The sequence below is a fragment of the Chaetodon trifascialis genome, chromosome 24 (assembly GCF_039877785.1).
Source record: "Chaetodon trifascialis isolate fChaTrf1 chromosome 24, fChaTrf1.hap1, whole genome shotgun sequence".
Classification (NCBI taxonomy): Eukaryota; Metazoa; Chordata; class Actinopteri; order Chaetodontiformes; family Chaetodontidae; genus Chaetodon; species Chaetodon trifascialis.
This window is the reverse complement of record NC_092079.1, coordinates 1,133,077-1,146,265: the sequence shown is the minus strand read 5'-3', so window position 1 is coordinate 1,146,265 and position 13,189 is coordinate 1,133,077. Positions and strand designations below refer to the sequence as shown.

At 43.7% G+C, this 13,189-nt stretch overlaps 1 pseudogene; it reads left to right on the top strand.

The window, feature by feature from the left end:
• The first annotated feature begins 419 nt into the window (after positions 1 to 419).
• LOC139352077 (NLR family CARD domain-containing protein 3-like) lies at positions 420 to 12,418 on the top strand (annotated as a pseudogene).
• The last annotated feature ends 771 nt before the right edge of the window (positions 12,419 to 13,189 follow it).

The window sequence follows — 13,189 nt, the reverse complement described above, 5'->3', positions numbered from 1 at the left end:
CTTTAAGTAGGCTCCTTCTGTACTTGTACTGCAGTACAATGTTGATGTGAGTACTTCTCCCTCAGAAATACTAGAAATGTGAATAAAAGGCAGAATAAAAAGCTGGAGCCGTTCAGACTTTCTGCTTCCTGTTTCCTGTCATTGATGCACATTTGAAATAAAGGTCTTCAGTCATAAAATGTGCTTTTTGTTTTTTCTCTGAGGATTAAAGAGAAATTGATGAGATAAAGGAGATTAAAGCTCTTTGTGAAGACATGAGACTGTTTCTGTGTCTGACAACAGTGAGGACAGTCCGTTAGTTTGTCTCACGTCCTCATTTCCTGCCTGATTTACTCTCACTTGACAGAGGCTCAGAGTTTTCTGTCCTCAGCTGGACTCATGTCTCTCTCTCTCTCTCTCTCTCTCTCTGCTCCTTCCTGTCTGAACTTGACTTTCACTTTCTGCCTTCGGTGTGTAGCAGTTTGTTTTCTCCTCTGAAGCTCCAGCTGAAGGTAAAGTAACTAATTTCAGGTGTTTTTCACTCAAACTGTCGTTAGCTTAGCTTCAGCACAAATGGCATCGATCTGCAGCTCCATCCATCGTTTCTCCAAACTCTGAGTTTAACTGTGAACTCTGGACGAAGGAGGTGAAAGCAGCTCCGTTCAAAACATCGGCCATGTTGTGTGGATGTTTGTGAGTGTAAACGCTGGAATAAGAGCAGAAGCAGAGCGAGTTGATCCTCAACAGTTGATGTGGAGACAGCAGGAAGGAGCATTCAGAGGCTGTGAGGAGCTGAAAGCTTTTATTTCTCAGTTCAGTCTGTAACTGTGTCACTAAATGAGCTGTCAGAGCTCTGAACTCTCCTCCAACAGCAACGAGTGTCGCTGCTTTTTCTCACTTTGTGCTTCAATGTGATCAAGAATCAAATCAAAGATTCCTCTTTGAATATGACCTGAGAGGGCTTTATTGAGACAGGCTTTTATTTTGAAAGGATCTCTCAGTGGTGGAAAGTCACTATTTACTCAACTAATGTAGTTTAGTACAGTCTGTAAGTACTTAATTACTTTACTTGAATATTTGTGCTATTTTCTGTTTCTCCTGTGTAAATATTTGACTTTCTCCTTCACTTATCGATGAGCGAGGATCATTCAGGCGTAAAGAAACTTTCAGTCATGTTGAATTTACTGAATCTTCCACAAACTGAAGCTTCCTGTCAGATTCAGTCAGTGTGTGTCAGTGATGTCAACGCTTGTCCAGGCATCAAGCGTGTGTTCACTTCACTGCAGCTTCATGGCACCATCTAGTGGACTGATAGAAGTACAGCAGCTCGGCCTCACTCTGCTGTCTGACTGCATTCAGCTGACTCTGACATGAGAGACGAGATAACAGCCAATCAGAGGAGGAGCAGCTGATATTTGACAGGAGAAACCATGAAAGGATGATTTCAGCTGATGTGCACATGAATGATTTGTGTTTCCTCTCCAGATCAAAGTGTGTGTGAGCTGACGTGAGTTCAGCAGCATGAATCGGTGTGAGGACAGAGAGGAGGGAGTCCGTCCCTCTAAAACCATTCCGTGTGGGGACGATGACGTCCAGACCGAAGCTCAGAGGTGAGACGAGGATCTCTGACTGTCCAGGACTCGTCTCCATGTCAGAGCACTCAAATCTGTCCATCATCATTATTCACACTCAAAGCTCTGTGTGTGTTGTGTTGAAGGCCAGAGCAGCAGGACCCACCAGACTCTGCTGGACCTGGACCTGGACCTGGACCTGGACCTGGACCTGGACCTGGACCTGGACCTGGACCTGGACCTGGACCTAGCTGTGTGTCCTTCAAGAGTGACCAGTCAGTGGGTCGCGTCAAGGACTTAAAACGTTTCTTTGACAGACTGTAAGTTGTTCTCAGCATGAAACTCGTGTTGGACAATTTGACCTGAGATGTCCATATGTCCTCCTCATGTTGTCCACTGCTGATGTTTGTCCTCATTAAATCCAGTCTGACCAGTTGTCCTTCTGATGTTCATGTTGTCCTGGAATGATGATGAAGGTTAGAGCTAGATTAGTGTTAAAGGACATTTGTCCAGTCTGTCCCTAAATAGCACTGACATGTCCACATGTGGACACTGAAAGCTGAGGATAATATGAGGCTTCAGCACAAATCCAGTGGGGACCTTCCAAAGTGTCTTTCCCATCAAACTTCCTCTTTGAATGTTGGACTAAAAGCTTCAGCGACCATCGTCTCTAAATAACAGTCAGGATATTTGTGCTGAGTCTCATGATGCAAATGTTAGAAAACAGACCAAAAGAGTTGCTGCTGATGGACTCCACAGTTTAGTTTGTTGTCTGTCAATCACAGTAAAATCTGCTCAGAAATCAGTCCGTTGAGTCCTACTTTGGCCCAAGATTTGATGGACAAATGAAGTGATGATTCACAGACTGAAATCATTCAGCTTCATTGTTGATTGAACTTTGGTGTGTTGATCCTTTTCTTGTTGATAGCTGCTAGTTTCTCCAGCAGCTTCTGAGTCTAAGAAGAAAAAGTCCATTTCCATCCCTGGTGGTCTTCCTCTGTGTCTGACAGGTTCGATGGGAGACCAGCCTCTGTTGGACCTAGATCTGACTCTGGACCTGGACCCAGCTGTGTGTCCTTGAAGATTGAACGGTCGATGGGTCGTATCGATAACTTTAAAGGAGATCAACTGTCTGCTGCAAAGAGGTAAACTGTTAAGTGCAACCAGTCAATGGATGGCATCATTCATTTTAAACAGCAACATGTCTCTGACAGACAGTAAGTTGTTCTCAGTGTTAAACACACTTAAATTGTTGGTTTCTTTGTAGATAAAAGAGCTTGGTCTGTACCAGCTCTATATGGAAAGTGTACTGAGACAACTTCTGTTGTGATTTGGCGCTATACAAATAAAATTGAATTGAATTGAACTGAATTAAACTTGTGTTGGACAATTTGACCTGAAATGTCCATATGTCCTCCTCATGTTGTCCACTGCTGGTGTTTGTCCTCATTATATCCAGTCTGACTAGTTGTCCTTCTGATGTTCATGTTGTCCTAGAATGATGATTAAGGTTAGAGCTAGATTAGTGTTCAAGGACATTTGTCCAGTCTGTCCCTAAACAGCACTGACATGTCCACATGTGGACACTGAAAGCTGAGGATAATGGTGGTCTTCCCCTGTGTCTGACAGGATCTATGGGAGACAAACCTCTGCTGGACCTGAATCTGAACCTGGACCTGAACCCAGCTGTGTGTCCCTCAAGAGTGACCGGTCAATGGATTTCCCCATTTACTTTAAACAGCAACATGTCTCTGACAGACAGTAAGTTGTGTTGGACAATTTGACCTTTATTTTCAGCATCGTTCTTCCTCTCATTCGTTTCTATCCTCACATGTGGAAGCTGCCCAGTATAACCAGTCTTCAGCTCTTGACTCCAGTTGAACATTTCCTCCACACACACGTTCTGACTGATGACTGCATGAGTATGAAACAGTGACTTGATTGAGGCTAACAGATGCTAACGAAGGCTAACCCTGATTCCACTGAGTTCCTCCATCAAATCAACATGTTGTGCTTTTCAGTCATGTGACAACACAAACACAAACATGTCAGTGATAACAGCTGGACTGAGATCAGCTGCTGTGAAACACAGAGTGAAGCAACACAGAGAGAGTGAGGAAACACACAGTCTGTTTGTGACTGATGCTGCTGATGGATTCACAAAGTCAAGAACAGCACTGACGGTGGCATCATGGCGCCTCACATCAGGCTGGAGTTGTGCCTCTGTGAAGACGTCTGATGCAGAGAAGGGTGTTATGAGTAACTAAAGGCTGCAGGAGCTCAGAGAGGAGACAAAGCTCAAAGACGTGTTGTGTGTCCAACAAGTGGACGAGAAGAAATACATGTTGTCCAAGAATAAAAGAAAGAGCCAGAACAAGTTGTATGAGCAACAGCTGCAGCTGTTTCCTTCATGTCGTCCAGAGAGGAACGTTCCAGCTTTCATGTGAAGATGCTGTCCACAGTATTATAGGGCTCAATAAAAACTGGAGGGACTCAAGCAGACAAGCTGCTCAACCAACACAGTAAAGTGAAAGCTGCGCAGAAATGCAGACTGGACTGTTGATTCACGGTAGGATCAGCAGCACGAGCGACACTTTAATGTCAGTGGAAACCATCTGATTCAATGTTGGAATCAACACTTTAGCTCAAAGGACCTTCAGCTGGTGTTTGTCTCTGTGTGGACGGACATGATGTGAGCTAATTCTTCATGATTCGTCCACAGAGTCCACCAGGAGAGCTCAGAGGTTCCCAGTGGTCAGTCTGCCCAGCAGCATCAGACTCACCTGGACTCCATATTTCTGGTCTGTACATGTACAACAGCTGCTTTCACATCTGTTCTGTCCACAATAATGTCCACGCTGCACTTTTTAGACCAGTGGACTGTCAGTCTGTCCAACATGGATCTGATGTTTGCTTCCGTGATTTCACTTTGTGTCATTCATATCATCTTCTGTTCCAGCTGCTAGAGGAGAACATTGTCTCTTTTGTGAGGAACGAGCTGAAGAAGATCAAGACAGCTCAGAGCTCAGATTACCCAGAATGCTTAGAGAGTCAGGGGGAGGATGAGGATGAGGATACAGAGCAGAGGAGGAGCAGCAGAGAGGCATTTCTGAAGATCACGCTGCACTTCCTGAGGAGAATGAAGGAGGAGGACCTGGCTGAGTGAGTAAGAGGATTTCTCTAAAGGTTTAACTGCTGGATTAATGGACATTCACTGATGTCCAACAGATGGACAAAATATGTTCAGACAAGGACATTAAATTCTCATCTGAACTTTATCAATCACTCATTGATTTATTTGTTGTTTGTTCATTCAGAACATTTTGCTCCAATTTGTCGGCGTAAACTTAAATGTAACCTGAAGGAGAAGTTCCGGTGTGTGTTTGAGGGGATCGCTAAAGCAGGGAAGCGGACCCTCCTGAATCAGATCTACACAGAGCTCTTCATCACAGAGGGAGGGGCTGGACAAGTCAATGATGAACATGAGGTCAGACAGATTGAAACAGCATCCAGGAAACCACACAGACCAGAAACCACAATCAGATGTGAAGACATCTTTAAAGCCTCACCTGGACGAGATGAACCAATCAGAACAGTGATGACAAAGGGAGTGGCTGGCATTGGGAAGACGGTCTTAACACAGAAGTTCACTGTGGACTGGGCTGAAGACAAAGCCCACCAGGACATACAGTTCATGTTTCCGTTGACTTTCAGAGAGCTGAATGTGCTGAAGGAGAAGTTCAGCTTGGTGGAACTTGTTCATCACTTCTTTCCTGAAACCAAAGAAGCAGGAATCTGCAGGTTTGAAGAGTTCAGGGTTTTGTTCATCCTTGACGGTCTGGATGAGTGTCGACTTCCTCTGGACTTCACCAACAATAAGATCCTGACTGATGCTACAGAGTCCACCTCAATGGATGTGCTGCTGACAAACCTCATCAGGAGGAAACTGCTTCCCTCTGCTCGCCTCTGGATAACCACATGACCTGCAGCAGCCAATCAGATCCCTTCAGAATGTGTTGACATGGTGACAGAGGTCAGAGGGTTCACTAATGAACAGAGGGAGGAGTACTTCAGGAAGAGGTTCAGAGACAAGAAGCAGGCCAACAGAATCATCTCCCACATCAAAACATCACGAAGCCTCCACATCATGTGCCACATCCCGGTCTTCTGCTGGATCACTGCTACAGTTCTGGAGGATGTGATGAAGACCAGAGAGGAAGGGCAGCTGCCCAAGACCCTGACTGAGATGTACATCTACTTCCTGGTGGTTCAGTCCAAAGTGAAGAACATCAAGTATGATGGAGGAGCTGAGTCAGATCCTCAGTGGACTCCAGAGAGCAGGAAGATGATTGAGTCTCTGGGAAAACTGGCTTTTGAGCAGCTGCAGAAAGGAAACCTGATCTTCTACCAATCAGACCTGACAGAGTGTGGCATCGACATCAGAGCAGCCTCAGTGTACTCAGGAGTGTTCACACAGATCTTCATAGAGGAGAGAGGACTGTACCAGGACAAGGTGTTCTGCTTCGTCCATCTGAGTGTTCAGGAGTTTCTGGCTGCTCTTCATGTCCCTCTGACCTTCATCAAGTCTGGAGTCAATGTGCTGTCAGAACAACAAAGAACCTACTATGAATCTGCAGAGTCACACTTCTACCAGAGTGCTGTGGACAAAGCCTTACAGAGTCCAAATGGACACCTGGACTTGTTCCTCCGATTCCTCCTGGGACTTTCATTGCAGACCAATCAGACTCTCCTACGAGGCCTGATGACACACACAGGAAGTGGCTCAGAAACCAATCAGGTAACAGTCAAGTACATCAAGAAGAAGATTGAAGAGACTCCCTCTGCAGAGAAAAGCATCAATCTGTTCCACTGTCTGAATGAACTGAATGATCGTTCTCTGGTGGATCAGATCCAACAGTCTCTGAGTTCAGGAAGTCTCTCCACAGATAAACTGTCTCCTGCTCAGTGGTCAGCTCTGGTCTTCATCTTACTGTCATCAGAAAAAGATCTGGACGTGTTTGACCTGAAGAAATTCACTGCTACAGAGGAGACTCTTCTGAGGCTGCTGCCAGTGGTCAAAGCCTCCAAGAAAGCTCTGTGAGTACAGAGATAGTGAAGTTTCTTCATCAATAAATACTCTGATATCTAACTTACTGTTTGCTTCCTTCCTGTGTCTCTTCAGACTGAGTGGCTGTAACCTCTCAGAGAGAAGCTGTGAAGCTCTGTCCGGAGTCCTCAGATCCCAGTCCTCCAGTCTGAGAGAGCTGGACCTGAGTAACAACAACCTGCAGGATTCAGGAGTGAAGCTGCTGTCTGCTGGACTGGAGAGTCCACACTGTGCACTGGAAACTCTCAGGTCAGGTCAAGTTACTGTTTGTTATCAAAGCATTGACGTCTTTCTTTAACCTCAGAAGTCCACGCATTTGACACAGACATTCATTGATTGGCAGATGTTTTCTCTCAATGTACCTTTTATTAATGAAGTCTGGCTGAGATGGAAATCCTTGTTTATGTTTTGTTGTCATGTGACTTTGATTAGTGGACGTCACTTTATTCCTGATTCAGTCATGATTAATTAGCACAAAGGTGTCACTGAGGACCTCAGGAAGTGAAGTGTCGAGTGTGAAGTCGTTACAGAAACTGTTGAGAATTATTATGTGTTGTAACTCCTCCCACATGACGCTGCATTGTGAGAGCAATGACTGGACGCACACAGCAGGACCCTCAGATGATCTTCCATGTGTGTTGTTGTGTGTGTTTGCAGGCTGTCAGGCTGTCTGATCACAGAGGAAGGCTGTGCTTCTCTGGCCTCAGCTCTGACCTCCAACCCCTCCCATCTGAGAGAGCTGGACCTGAGCTACAATCATCCAGGAGACTCAGGAGTGAAGCTGCTGTCTGTTGGACTGGAGGATCCTCACTGCAGACTGGACACTCTCAGGTGTGAAGAGGCTGCTGCAGCCACAGTCAGTCAGTGTGAAAAAGGAGGAAGAGCTGGAAATATGTTGTCTGTCTTTTTGCTTGATGGTGGACCTGAGTGAGACATGAACAGTCAGACATGTAGGAAACCTTTGTTCTTTGATCACAACATAAACACTGGTTGAACATGAAAAGGACATATTTGTGTTGGAGGTCTCAAGGAGAACATCTCCAGGAACAAACATGATGATGACCTGTTGGTCATAATTGATGCAGTTTGGACAGATCTCTGCATGGTAAAAGACCTGTCTGTCAGTGTGACAAATGACCCTTTTGTCCTCAAAAGAATTAAAAACAAGCTTCCAATAATTCCAGAGCAGTTGTATTTAGTTCAAACTGCTGGAACCTGACAACCACAGGACGGAGCAGGACTTTTGAGACACTTCAAGTGTATATCTAAATAAACATAAAATAATATAAAATTAAATACTATAATGTAGAATTACAACAAGCAGATGAGACAAAATTCAGCAGCGGTTAGGAAAAGGAAGACATACAAGATCTGTCTTCAGATATGGTTTAAAGATCTCAACATATGTAGACACCTTTAGACCTTCGGGCTGGTCCAGAGTTTTACTAAAACAAAGGCTTTTTAGTTCTCGTTCAGATCCAGTCAAGAGGTTTGAATCATAGTATCTGAGAGACTGAAGAGACTCTCAGCTTTGGCTCCAGTAACAAGGATCTCAGTTTGTCTTGACTTTGCTGGAAGAAGTTCAGAGTCGTCCACAAGCTGATGATGTCTGAGATACATGAAGTTCAGCTGTTGGTAGAACTGGAGTCATTTGAGCTGACGGACAAATTGTCTGTCCAGCAGAATGTTCTGATCTACAGGATCGACTATAGCACTGAGGTCTACCAGGACCAGCACAGACAGCTTTTTCTCGTCACTGTTTATTCTGAGTGCATTCACAGCTTTGACTTGAACAGTTTCTGTGCTGGACCCGAAAACCAGACTGGAATATTTCAACCACACTGTCGTCACACAGGAAATAATTCTGCTGTTTAAAAACAGGTTTTTCTAAAATCAGACATCAAGTGACTCTTCTTGTTCTGGTGAACTTCAGGAAGTATGACATAAAAAGATTTCCACACAACAGAGTCATGATGACTCATCTCACATATTGAATTTATTGACAGTGTCGGGGAATTAACTTAATTTGATGTTACATTCGTTGATCAAATACCGGGGCACCACCTTCCTCAGCTAAGAAGGACTGCAGAAATTAACTGCTATAATGCTGATGAAATACTAACGAATGAACCAACAGTAGATCAGTCTGATAATCTGAAATGTAAACTCTCAGGGATCGTATATATTCAGCTCAAAAGGACACCGTCTAACCACAACTTGAATCAGAGTCTTATTTATTAAAGACAATTATGGATAATGAATAGTGTATCATGAATAGCGCGACAGAAGATATGGGTGATATGACATAACACAAGAGAGACTTATGGCAACACAATGGAAAAATAAGTTTGCCGATTGCGAGAAGTAGTTTTGAGGGAAAAATGAAGCAAATGGAGAGTTAATTTCTTGGATAAATGGTTGAGAGAACTTAAGTAAATTAACAGTATCATAACCTCATGGACCAACTCTTATTCAAACCCGCTTAATGCATGCCTACTTGTCAGCAACGTTCCTGTAGAGGCCTACTCTGAACTAGCCAAAGATGCTTCCAGTGTCTGTCCATTGCTCAGTCTGCTCGGCAGTCTGGTAGAAGATCCAGGCACACCAAGGTTGAGAGCTGATATTGGACAGTGATGTTTGAGGAACTGGATTTCGACGGCATCGGTGACAGGCGAGGAACGGCTTTGGATGGTTATCTGACCCGGACCAGTGGGTTAGCAGCAGGCTGCAGGGCTTTAGCTTGGTTGGTAACCGCGAAGCAAGACTTTAGATTTAACAATAATAATATTGATAACCTCTTCGATGGCCGGTCAAAAAGTGTCTCCAAAATTATTCTTACTTGACGAGAATTTTACTAAAAACAAAACAAATCATGCTGCTTAGCATGGCGAGTAAAAATGAAAGTTTTAAGGAGAGTAAACTAGAAAAATACGTCTTCTGAAGAATGAAATCAGTACAAGAGACGTAGAAAACGACGGAACAAAAACATGAAGACAAAAGGACAACTAGACTAGAAGAGGACAGACGGAAAACTAACTAACTGAGTAGCGCGCACTGAGTACTCACTGCTACTGCAGACATTTAAATCTCTCTCTGGGGCGTGTCTAATCAATAGGCCATCCCTCACGTGGGATGGTTCATAGACGCACGATTTCATTTTATGAGGCGTGGAGTAACATGATTTACACGAGGGGCTCATCTGCTTCTCACTATGGTCAATCACGTATATTTTAAATGGGCGATTTTCAATGGCATTGTTCATAACAGGCATTAGGCAACTTTTATGAGTGGATGACAACATTCAGCGATAATCAAGACAACAATCTCTAACACTCATCGTATTACGACAACATTCAGCGATAATCAAGACGACAATCTCTAATACTCATCGGAATATATATATATATGATTGTTCAAGGTATAATTATCATAACATAGCAACAAAATAATAGGAAGGCAGACTACATTTGCCTGAAATGATTATCACCGTTATGACTACTCATTAATAAATGTCTCATAAAGCACAATCAACTTAACCGCTACGAACTCCTAGGTGGCAGGATGGCTCCATGGTGGAACCTCAGACAAATTTTGTAGGAAAGTTAAAATCACAGCTTTGTCATTTTATAAGCTACAAACACGGGAAAAGCATTGATATTATCCAGATGATGAGCTTAGTAATGTGAAAACATCCAAAGTTAAGTCAAATATAGAGATTCAGTTATCCTAGTATACTAGAAAACAAGGCACCCAGACCTACAAACAATTTGTTTCAGGGCTGTCTAATTTAATAAAATAATTCTACTTGGTGGATTCCCCCGAGGCCTGGCCTTTGTTCTCCAGCCAGTTTTATTGTCTGTATTTTCTATGGGCTATCACGAGGGAGCATTAGCATCCTCATGACAAACATTGTGAGCAAGGTAATCTTTGATGTGAAGGTGTTGGTAATCCCACTTCCTTGAAAGAGTGTGGAGAAGATGTCTCTCTCTGAGATAACCCTGTGAACACTCCAGATGGTAGATAATTCTTAAAAGTTAGTCTGCTTTACAACTGAGAGGAGAAGAGGAGGTCAGTTAGAGGTCAGTTCTGCGACAACAGTATTCACACAGTAATGAACACATGAAGCACGGTCACATATGGGACATGACGAGGACAACCGTGTCCAACAGTCAATGATTAAAGCTCTGTTGGTTTGTTGAGTGAAGACAAAGTCAGACTGATTATTGATCATCACAGGTGGGAGAGCAAGAGAGCGATCAATGAGTGAAGCAGCTCAGAATAGAAGTCAGCAACAGATTGAAATGAGGAAATGAGCTGATGAAAGCAGATTTAATGATGAGAGAGAATCAGTGTCGCTGTCAGTGTCTGAGCAGAGCTGAAGAGGGAGAAGCAGGCCGCATCAACATGTTGTGTTTGTGTGTGTGAGAGTGATGTAACGTCCATGTTTGCATGCTGAAAGAGGAGGTGCTGCTCTGACCCCCCTCCTCCTTTCAGGGTGGAGCCTGCTGGAGTCCGATGGTTGAGACCAGGTCTGAGGAAGTGTAAGTGTGTCTTTCATTTGACTGTTGACAACAAAGCAGAGCACATTCAGCCATCTTCAAACTGTGACATCACTCATTCACATCTCTGATGTCATCATCAAACTGTCCATCAATCAACAGCTGATCAACAGCTCGATCAATAACTGCAGCTGTTTTCTTCTTCTTCTCTCCATCAGATTCCTGTGAACTCAAACTGGACACAAACACAGTGAACAGATACATCAAACTGTCTGACAACAACAGGACGATGACACATGTGATGGAGCGTCAGTCATATCCTGATCATCCAGACAGGTTTGACCAGTGTCCTCAGCTGCTGTGTGGAACTGGTCTGACTGGTCGCTGTTACTGGGAGGTCGAGTGGAGAGGAGACGTTTATGTATCAGTGAGTTACAGAAGAATCAGAAGGAAAGGAGACAGTAAAGAGTGTTTATTTGGAGGGAATGATCAGTCCTGGAGACTGTTCTGCTCTGATGGTTTTTACTCTGTCTGTCACAATAAGAGAACAACATCCATCTCCTCTTCCTCCTCCTCCTCCTCTGTCTCTCACAGAGTAGGAGTGTATGTGGACTGTTCTGCTGGCACTCTGTCCTTCTACAGAGTCTCCTCTGACTCACTGATCCACCTCCACACCTTCAACACCACATTCACTGAACCTCTTTATCCTGGTTTTGGACTCTGGTTCAGGTCCAGGTCCTGGTTTGGTTCCTCAGTGTCTCTGTGTCCTCTGTAGGAGGGACAGTCTCCTCCTGTTAGAGAAACACTCCTGAACAGATCAGTTGAGTCTGTGCAGGATCTCAGTCACATCAGTCTTTCAGGTTATTGGAATAAATTGATCAATGAACTTTGTTGAAAAGGATTGAAAAGATTCCTCCTTTACTTTGTGAACTTCTTCCACTTCCGGTCCTTTAAAGATGGAAGCTGTGATCATTAAAGTGTGGACACACTGTTGACTTAAACCTTGAGCTGTGTGTTGATTTCAGTTGTGGATCTTGTTGCAGTCAAAGCTGAATGTTGCTGTGAGTGTTTGTTGTGTCTCTCAGATCAGGACTAGAGGTCCACCGAAACGCTTTTTTCAGGGCTGATACAGATTATTAGAAATCAAGGAGACGGATAACCGTTAAAATATCAGATATCATCTTGATGGTTTCACTTCATGTTGTGTTTTCATGGTTCATTTCACTCAACAACATCGAGCTGAAGCAAGAATCAAGTTAGCACAAACTGTTTGTTGACGTATGAAGACATGAAGACGGAGACAGCAACCTCCAAGATCCAAGACAAGTGACCACAGGGAGAGCAGCACAGGTTTCCCTCAACACCAGAGACAACCTGAGGGACGTGGACCTCGTGAGCAGACGTCCACTTCATTCAAACAACTTCATTACCACCAACAAGTCTTCAGTTTGACCAGCAGAGGTTTTGGTGGCTGATAAGACGTTGTGATACTATTTGTGACTCAAACTCTGATTTGGAGTCAAGTTTCATCTTTGAAAGCAGAAAAACAAGTTTGGAAATCGTTGTTGAACAAATCTGTCAAAGAAGAAAGAAGAAAACTTGATCAACATCAATCAGAGACGCAGAATTTATTGAGAAAAATCAGTTTCATTTTAATGGAGTTTTTCTGTCCTGCAGCTTCTTCGTATTCAATGTAAAAAGAGGAAAAACAACAACAGAAAACGGGTTGAAAAACTTGACTGAGGAGGCTTCATCACCAAAAAGGAACCACAAAATAATGGAAATGACATGAAATGAAAGATAATTTCTCTTATGATGTCTTACATCAAAGCTGGTTTAATGCACAATGTGCTGACTTTATATATTGAGTGTTGGATGGTGGAGATGGTTGCAGGTGGACAGGTGTTCTGACGGTCTGTGGGAGCCATGGAGGAGTCTTCAGGTGAGTCCAGATCCTCAGATCTGTATTCATCAACATCATGTAAGTCTCCACTTTCCAGGCAGAAGTCTCAGCGGTGGATATTTTAGCCTTT